The sequence below is a fragment of the Triticum dicoccoides genome, chromosome 1B, assembly GCF_002162155.2.
Source record: "Triticum dicoccoides isolate Atlit2015 ecotype Zavitan chromosome 1B, WEW_v2.0, whole genome shotgun sequence".
Classification (NCBI taxonomy): domain Eukaryota; kingdom Viridiplantae; phylum Streptophyta; class Magnoliopsida; order Poales; family Poaceae; genus Triticum; species Triticum dicoccoides.
Window position 1 is genome coordinate 44,680,045 of NC_041381.1, and position 9,243 is coordinate 44,689,287.

The 9,243-nt window shown below is 46.5% G+C and overlaps 1 pseudogene; it reads left to right on the plus strand.

Moving 5' to 3' along the window:
• Window positions 1–3,061: 3,061 nt before the first annotated feature.
• On the plus strand, window positions 3,062–8,254 carry LOC119350089 (annotated as a pseudogene).
• The last annotated feature ends 989 nt before the right edge of the window (window positions 8,255–9,243 follow it).

The following is a 9,243-nucleotide window of genomic DNA, read 5'->3' on the forward strand; positions in this document are numbered from 1 at the left end:
CAGTTAGAGTTATGATTGACCAGGTTTTGTTGAGTAGCATACTCATGAAATTATATTCACCATGCTTCGATCTTTGAACTAAAAGGAGAACTTGATTCAATCAAATTTACGCTCATGCTAATTTTGGGGGCTTCAAAACTCCACAACTCCATCAACAGTCTTAACAGTTACAAAAATAACACGTGGGATATAGATGTATATCTAGAAGGCGATTAAAGGCTTTCTTTTCAAATGTTCAGATCTATGATTATGATCCAATGGAGAAAGAACATGAACAATTTTTTTCTTAATATCGTACTTTTATCGTAGAGAATAATTATATAACCTTGGCCTTTTCTCCTTTGCCCCTCCACGCCTCCAACCAAGTTCTGGCATAATTTCTCTTTCAATGGTTGTACCCTCTCATTATCTTTGCTGCCCACCAATAGGAGGAATTGTGCTAATCTGTTGAGATTAACTGCTTGAAGTTCGTTGATGAGCACTCAATGCACACCATGGATCTGATGATGGAGTTGGCCTCAACATGCATGCACGTACATAGCGGGCACTAAAACTAACTTATCTACTATATCTAAATAGGAGCGCCCCACTATTAGAAATTCTCTAGCTTCTTCCCTCAAAAAAAAAAATTCTCTAGCTTCTCCTTAAGCCACATCACCCCAATTAATTCTAGCCATAGATCAAGACATGCATTGTTAATAGCCATCCGATTCTAAGGCAACCTCCCTCTGTTCACCTTGACACAAATCACCGACACGATTCAGCGCCTGTTCTCCTTCTAGGCTTCTCGAGTCATGCAACCAATAATTTGAAAGTCGTTTCTGAAATAAAATAAAATTGAAAGCCCGAACGAACAGGTGCCTTCTCTGATTCTCCTCCTTGGGCTCCCGTCCTCTTTCCCCAATCTCCCCATCCCTCCAACGCCTTCTCTCGCACAAAGGCAATTCAACACCGCTGCCTCCTGATTGTAGGCACGTTGGAGCTTGCGTTGGATCTGCATCTTTTCCATGGAAGGAGTGATCGATGCGGCCATTTCCGTGAAGCCAAATCATCCTGTGTGCAGGCCTTCCTCGCGCCGTCCGCCTGAGACGCGTCGATCTGCTCCGGGCCTTCCTCGCACTGGCGTCCTCATACGCACCTCACGCGGGCATCGGCGCCGCGGTCCTGATTCCAGTGGCACGCTCAACTCTGGGCCTCCTCACACCAGCAGCCTCAGCCGGTCTGAGTGAGACGCGTCTGATGCGGCCATCCCCACGCGTTGCTCTGCTCGAGAATCTCCTCACGTCGGACGGACGCACCGGACGTGGCCATCCTCGCCGCGGCCCCGATTCCAGCGAAATGAGTTCGAGAGTGACAAAGCTGCCTCCCCCCCACCCCCATGTATCCTCGCCATCACTATCAATGCCGCAAGTCGAACCTGAAGAAGAGCGTGAGCATCTCTTCTTCTGATGATCGGCCCGTCACTTCATGCACTTATTAGCTGTTGTAGTTTTGGGTTTCTGGTGGTGTGCTTGGGCTAATGAATCTTCTTTCTTTTTTGTGAGATTTCCATGGCCTGGAAAGCTTCGATCAAGATTGTTATCGATGGTGAGCTCGAGCCTCCGATCCGTTCTGGTTTCTTGCCTCGTGATTTGCTTGATGGCGCTTGCTGGTAGTTCTGAAGTACTTGCTACCTTCAACTGGGCGAGGACAGCGACCTACAAACTACAGCAACAACGCTTCTACAGTTGAAGGGCCATGTACTCCTGTTCTTCAGTAGTTTTTTTTCGTGTGCAGCCGTACATGCTATAGGTACACTATGTTTCCATCCATTGCTACTTCTGCATCTTTGTGTGCTTTACTAATATCTAAATTTAATTTTGATCGACCGATCATTGCCGGTCACAGACGCTCATGTTTCCGTGTGTTGTTTCTTTGAAGGATGTTGTTCTTCAGATAAGTAAGGGTGTGACAAAGAATTAGTGCTGCTTGATGTGCACCCTAATCGTACTTCCCAAATTCATATATATATCTGTCAGGTTTGGTACGTACGAGCCCCATCTTATTCTTTATTCCAGTTTCTTTCAAGAATCAAGACTACAAGGACGACAACCGAGGTTAGTAAAAAATGTAGTTCCGTTTCAGCTCTATAAGCCCCATCTTATTCTTTATTTCAGTTTCTTTCAGGATCAAGACTGCCAAGGACAACCCAGCTGGTTAGTAATAAATAATTGTGTTTCAGTTCCTTTTAAAAAATGTAGTTGTGTATCGGTTATGTATATACAAAGTGCATGCTTCATATTGTTAATGAACTCCTCAATAAAAAAGATGAATGATGTATAGTTCTGTCCCTCCCCTGCTCTTTACTCTTTTCTCTAGATGTTCTCTTCTTTTAATCCTTGCCGCTTTGATTGCTCTGTATAAAATGCTACCTGCTTATGAAATGAAAAGTGCACTTGCTGGGTATTAAGTATTTACACCATACAGCTAAAATCCTTTTAGAAACTGATACTTTGGTTGGAACAGAAAAGATAAAAGCATCCGAAGTATGGAATTCTGTATACAAGGCACAACCTTCAGCAACAAGACTTCGAAATTGTTCTCATTCTCATGCTATAATAAATATGTGCTTACAATATTGCTTGATAAGTTTGGATGTATATAACATATATCTCAGCTTTAGCTCAGATCTTGCTTGATGATATGATATCTAAGTTTTAGGTGTTCTTTATTGGTACAATCATATGGGTTTCTTCGGTTACTCACGCGCGACTAGTTGGGTCGGCGATAGCTGGGTATGAGGCCCAGGCTATACCGAACCCCACTAGTATCGACGCGATCCCTGCATGCACGGAGGAGATCGAGAGTTCCGGTGCGAGCGTGTTCGTGAATCGTCCTAGGGTTCACCGGAATGGGACGCCAGTGCTTCCTCCTTGCGGCCCTGGCCGTGCTCGACGGATTCCTCCCCTTGGTGCCATGGCGGGCCGAGGGACGGGAGGGCCGCCGGCGAAGAAACCCCAGACGGCTACTGCCAGAGACCGGTCTGGGGTAGTAGTGCCGCCGCCGCCCGGGGGCGCAGGCCATGGGGCCACCGGCGCTGGGCTTGGCGATTAATGGGAATGATGTTGATATGCACGAGGGTGACGACGGGGCTGGTGCCAAGGGGGCGCCGACTGATGACTTGACTCGAGAGAGGTCTAACGGTGCTCGCCCTGATGCTCAATTGACCGGGGATGGGACCGGGGTTGAGCCGACGCCCTCACTAGCTGTGCCCATGACTTTGTTGCATCTTGGGTCCTTTGAGCCAGCCTCGGCCCCTCCCAGACTTTGGAGTGACCGGGCGGATTCTGATGATGTGTTTGAACATATGCTCCCTTTGTTGGAGTTCGAGGGTGCTGGCGGATCCTTGGCTGGACGCCTGGTGATGGCTTCGTCGGCGAGGGCTTTCGATGGAGTTGGGGAGGTAGAGCCAGTGGTTGCTCCTATTTCCCTTGCTTCACCTATGGTCGAGGCTCCGGAGATGACGACTGTGTCCGAGGTGGAGCTTGGGGGAGGGGGTTCGGGGCAGAGGGCCTCGACTTCTCTCCTCCCTATCCCGATGCCGACAACGCCGGTATCAATGACGGTGGCTGGTGCTGGGAGAGGTAGCCCGAGGCAGGAGGCCTTGGCTCTTTCTCCTCCGGTCGTGGAGACGGCGCCTGCGCCTCCAGTGGCGCTGGGAGGGGGAGGCCTGGGCCAGGCGGCCATGGCTCCTCCTTCCTCTTCGGTGGTCAGGAGGACCGTGTCTCCATCGACGACGGCGCCCGTCTCAGCGCCGAGGGGTGGGGCGGGAGGAGGGCTAGGGCAGGCGGCCCCTGTCATCCTCTCTACCATCGTGCCCATGGCCCTGGGCCTCGGCGTGGGGCACTCGTCCGAGGGGCATGGGAGCCCTCAGCCGCCTCCTCCGGTAACCTCGGTTGATCCTTTGAGGGATTCCGTGTGGGGATTTACTAGGGAGGAGGTCGTTGCTTTTGGCGGGATCCCTGACCAAGTCTCGACGGGGAGACAGATGAGTGCTCGCATTCTGGAGCTTCCGGAGGTTGATGACATGCAGCAGAGGTGCGCTATGAGGGCGGCCAAGCTTCATGATGCTGAGATCTCTACTGGTATGTCCGTCAACATATCTAATTCTTTACTGCATTTTTCTAATGAGGAAATTATATATAATGCAAATCAATTAGGAGTTTCACTAGGGGCTACTGATAGTGAGATTTCCAAATCGGTGAAAGATATGTTAGATTTGGAGGCGGAGCGTGCATTAGAGACTATTCGTAATCTCGCAGCGGTAAAACCCATGAATGATGATGAGATCGATGCGTTAGGGGTTAGAGTGCTCGATAACCTGTGTGCGGATCTAGCACCCTCCCATCATGAGTCTGAGGACGATGATGTGCCCCTAGATAATGCAGGTGTTAGTACCGCTGAGCCCGATTATGAGGACCGGGTGACAGAACCTAGTAAACAAAAGCGCAAGTGGAAACGGAAGATTTATCCCGACTCTGCAGTTCGTAGGAGTGCTAGGATTCAGACTACTAAAAAATTTCATGATGAAATATGAAAGGAATCTTTTGGAATAGCAGAGGTCTGAAAGACTTGGCTAAAAGAAGGTTTCTTGCTGAGGCATCTTTGGAGCATCGTCTAGATTTTATTGCTCTTTCGGAAACTGGTAGAGATAACTTTGCGCCCCAGTTTCTTTCCTCTCTTGTGGGTGGTGTTGATTTCTACTGGCAATGCCTCCCTCCGCGGGAAGATCGGGTGGTATCTTGCTGGGTGTGAGATGCGATTCGCTTGAGGTCTGAAGTGTAGTGATGGGAGACTTCGCGGTTAAGTTTCGAGTCAGGTCTAAAGTTGATGGGTTCAACTGGGCGTTGGTGGCGGTTTATGGTGCCGCACAACCCAAGCTTAAACCGGAGTTTCTGGCGGACCTTGTTCAAATCTGTGGGTTTGAGCAGCTTCAAATTTTAGTTGGGGGTGATTTCAATATCATTAGGAGGAGGGAGGAGAAGAATAATGATAACTTTGACGGCAGGTGGTCATTTATGTTTAATACCATTATTGAAAGCTTGGATCTGAGGGAGATAGAGCTTTCTGGTAGAAAGTTTACCTGGGCTAATGCTCTTCCAAATCCGACTTACGAAAAGCTTGATCGAGTTCTCGCGAGCGTGGAGTGGGAATAGAAGTTCCCTCTTGTTATGGTTCAAGCTCTCTCGCGGGGCGTATCCGATCACACGCCCTTGTTCGTGGACTTAGGGGAGCCGAACCACTTGGGAAACAAGAACACCTTTTCACTCGAGATGGCCTGGTTCGAACGCGAAGGGTTCTTGGACCTGATTGCCAGGGAATGGGCTAAGGGTGCAGGAGGTAGGACTACGGTCGAGCGTTGGCAGAATAAGATTAGGAATTTGAGAAGTTTCTTACGGGGTTGGGCTAAGCACCTTAGTGGGGTGTATAATATTAAAAAGGATAGGCTCCTTTCTCTTATACAGACCCTAGACTTAAAGGCTGAATCCACGATTTTGCTGCCAGCTGAACTTCAGGTTAAAAATGAGGCAGAGAAGAGGTTGAAAGAACTTCTTCGCGAGGAAGAATTGAAGTGGGCTTTGCGGGCTAAGGTCCACAAAGTGGTCCAGGGGGACGCGAATACTCAATTCTTTCACTTGATTGCTAATGGTAAGCACAGAAAGAAGATAATCTTCCAACTTGAACAAGATGAGGGCACTATTGTAGGATAGGACAACCTAAAAAACTATATAACCGAGTATTATAGGCAGTTATTTGGACCTTCGGAGGATAATTGTGTGTCCCTCGATGAGTCCAGGACTGAGGATGTGCCGCAACTATCGGCTGCTGATAATGATATTCTGGTTGCCCTGTTCTCAGAGAAGGAAGTGTTTGATGCTATTGCATAGATGAAAAATAATAAGGCTCCTGGACCGGATGGATTCCCGGTCGAGTTCTATAAAAACTGCTGGCACATTATTAAGGGGGATTTGCTACCTTTGTTTCATGATATGTTCGCTGGACAGCTTCACTTATATCACTTGAATTTTGGAACTATCACGCTACTTCCTAAGAAAACGGATGCTGTGAGAATTGAGTAGTTCAGGCCGATATGCCTTCTCAATGTTAGTTTCAAAATCTTTACCAAGGTCGGGACTAATAGGCTCACACAGATTGCGCATTCTGTGGTGGAACAGTCCCAAACTACTTTCAAGCCGGACAGAAACATCCTTGAAGGGGTGGTTGTCCTTCGTGAAACGCTCCATGAAATCTATTCCAAAAAATTAGATGGAGTAATTTTTAAGGTGGATTTCGAGAAAGCGTACGGTAAGGTCAAATGGCCATTCCTCCAACAGGCATTGCGTATGAAAGGTTTTGATGAAGCCTGGCGTCGCCAGGTTGAATCATTTACGCAAAAAGGGAGTGTGGGAATTAAAGTGAATGACGATATTACTCATTACTTCCAGACACATAAAGGCCTAAGACAAGGAGATCCAATGTCCCCTATAACGTTTAACATTGTGGTTGATATGTTAGCGATTTTGATAGGAAGGGCTAAGGAGAATGGTCAAGTAGGTGGCTTGGTACCTCATCTTGTTGATGGAGATTTATCCATTCTTCAGTACGCTGATGATACAATCATCTTTATGGAGCATGACTTGGGCAAGGCGAGAAATATGAAGCTGGTGTTATGCCTTTTCGAACAATTGACCGGGTTAAAGATTAACTTTCATAAGAGCGAGTTGTTCTGCTTTGGTAGAGCCAAAGACGAACAGGAGGCTTATAGGCAATTGTTTGGGTGCGAGTTAGGGGATTTACCTTTCTCTTACCTAGGTATCCCAATCCACCATCGTAAGCTGACAAACAGAGAATGAAAGTGCATCGAAGACCAATTTGAGAAGAAACTAAGTTGCTGGAAGGCCAAGCTCATGTCATACGGAGGCCGATTAATTCTGATTAATTCGGTGCTGACGAGTATGCCTATGTTTCTCCTATCATTCTTTGAAGTCCCAGTTGGTGTCAGGAAAAGACTGGACTTCTATTGATCGCGTTTCTTTTGGCAGGGTGATGAACTAAAAAGAAAATACCGGCTTGCTAAATGGGATATCATTTGCACACCGAAAGACCAAGGGGGTCTTGGTATTGAGAATCTCAAAGTAAAGAACAGATGCCTTCTCAGTAAGTGGCTGTGGAAGTTGTCATCTGAGACTGATGCCATGTGGGCGCAAATCCTTCGCAGCAAGTACCTACAGACAAAATCCTTGTCCCAGGTCACAGTCAGGCCGACTGACTCGCCTTTGTGGAAAGGACTGATGAAAGTCAAACAATCCTTGTTTAATAGGACAAAGTTTGTCATTGGCAATGACGCCAGTACACGGTTCTGGGAGGATACTTGGCTCGGCGACACACCCTTGGCCATTCAATATCCGTCTTTATATCGTATTGTTCAACGACGTGAGGTGTTCGTTGCAATGGTATTTCAATCTATCCCCCTTAATATTCAGTTCAGACGGTCGCTAGCGGGCAATCGTTGGAAAGAATGGCTCCGTCTAGTTAGAAGACTGATGGAGGTTCAACTTTCTCAACAACCTGATGAATTACGCTGGAAACTGACTAGGTCTGGAGTTTTCATAGTTAAATCAATGTATATTGATGTTCTTAATTCGAACTCCATTCCTACCTCCAAGCATGTTTGGGCTATCAAAGTTCCATTGAAAATAAAAGTGTTTATGTGGTTTGATCATAAACAAGTTATTTTAACCAAGGACAACTTGATAAAGCGTAATTGGACAGGACCTACTAGGTGTAGTTTCTGTGATCGGGATGAGTCGATCAAACACCTCTTTCTTGATTGCCCGTTGGCCAAGGTCCTTTGGCGGACGGTCCACATTGCTTTTAATATTACTCCACAGAATTCTGTCAACACGTTATTTGGGACATGACTTAATGGGATTGAGCCTGACTTAGCGAGACATATTCGTGTTGGAGATTGCGCTTTGTTGTGGACTATTTGGAATTGCAGAAATGATTTGATTTTTAACAGAACATCACATATTCACTTTTTGCAGGTTATTTTCTGAGCCACGGCATTGATCCGTTCGTGGTCGCTACTCACTCCGATGGACGCCAGGGAGCACTTGGTTACTGGATCCATCCGCTGGAAGCTGGTAGCTCGGGATATCTTCAACCGGTTTGGATGGCGGTCATGTAATAGGATAGGCAATTAGTTTATCTATCTATCTTTAGCCGGCCGGTTGTGGCGTCTTTGTGTGGCTAGTTTGTATTTCTAGCCCTTTTTGGCTCTGTGTGACCTTTCTTTTCAGTTTTTTTACTGTTGGAGATGTTGGCACCTTGTTTGGAACCTTTTTATTTGGTTAATAAGATGGCCGTATGTATCACTCTGATGCAGAGGCCGGGGAGAACCCCCTTTTCGAAAAAAAAACATTTTATTTTTTCCTGTGTTACAAGACTTGGCTACATAAATTTGTGCATTTGCGTACAGGTGAACAAATGCCTCTTATGAACTCATTTTAACCCAATCAAGTATACTAGAATTATTTCGGTGCTCATACCAGCCAATTTAACAACTGAGGATTGTAACAGCTACACTTTAGTGTTAAATCTCTTTATGTTCATACCACATGTAGTATTGTTCAACATTTCGAATGTAAAATATCAATAACCCAATGGATCTTTAGCTGATGTAGTATTTTCTATTCATTCATTAGGCACAATATTTTCTCCAAATCAGCTCATAGAAGATAGAAAGTCCCGCAGCAACGCGCAGGGTATCATCTAGTTCCTCAAAAGCTGGCTACGTTATCTAATTGATTCACGGCCGGCCGGAAATCCAGGCCCATATAAAACTTGGCACTCTCGAAATCTTACCGTTGCGACTACATACGTACCTAGCTGCCTTCTGGCCATTACTTTGGTCTTCCGGCCAGACGTGCACGTAACAGATGAAGCTAGCCGTGAGTATGTAGTATGTTGCCAGCTAGCCTCTATGTAATTGATTCACAACCGGCCCGAACCCACGCCCAGATTTTAATCTCAAGATTAATAAAACAGATGAAGCTAGCTGCTAGCTAATTAATTCAAGGCCTTCAAGCCAGTTCCGCTGAGACCAAGCCATTAATCTCGATGGGGCTAACAATTTGAAGGAGCAAGGTAGTACGTACAGGTAAAACTAATCAAGACTAAGAGCTCGCTGGTCATTCATTG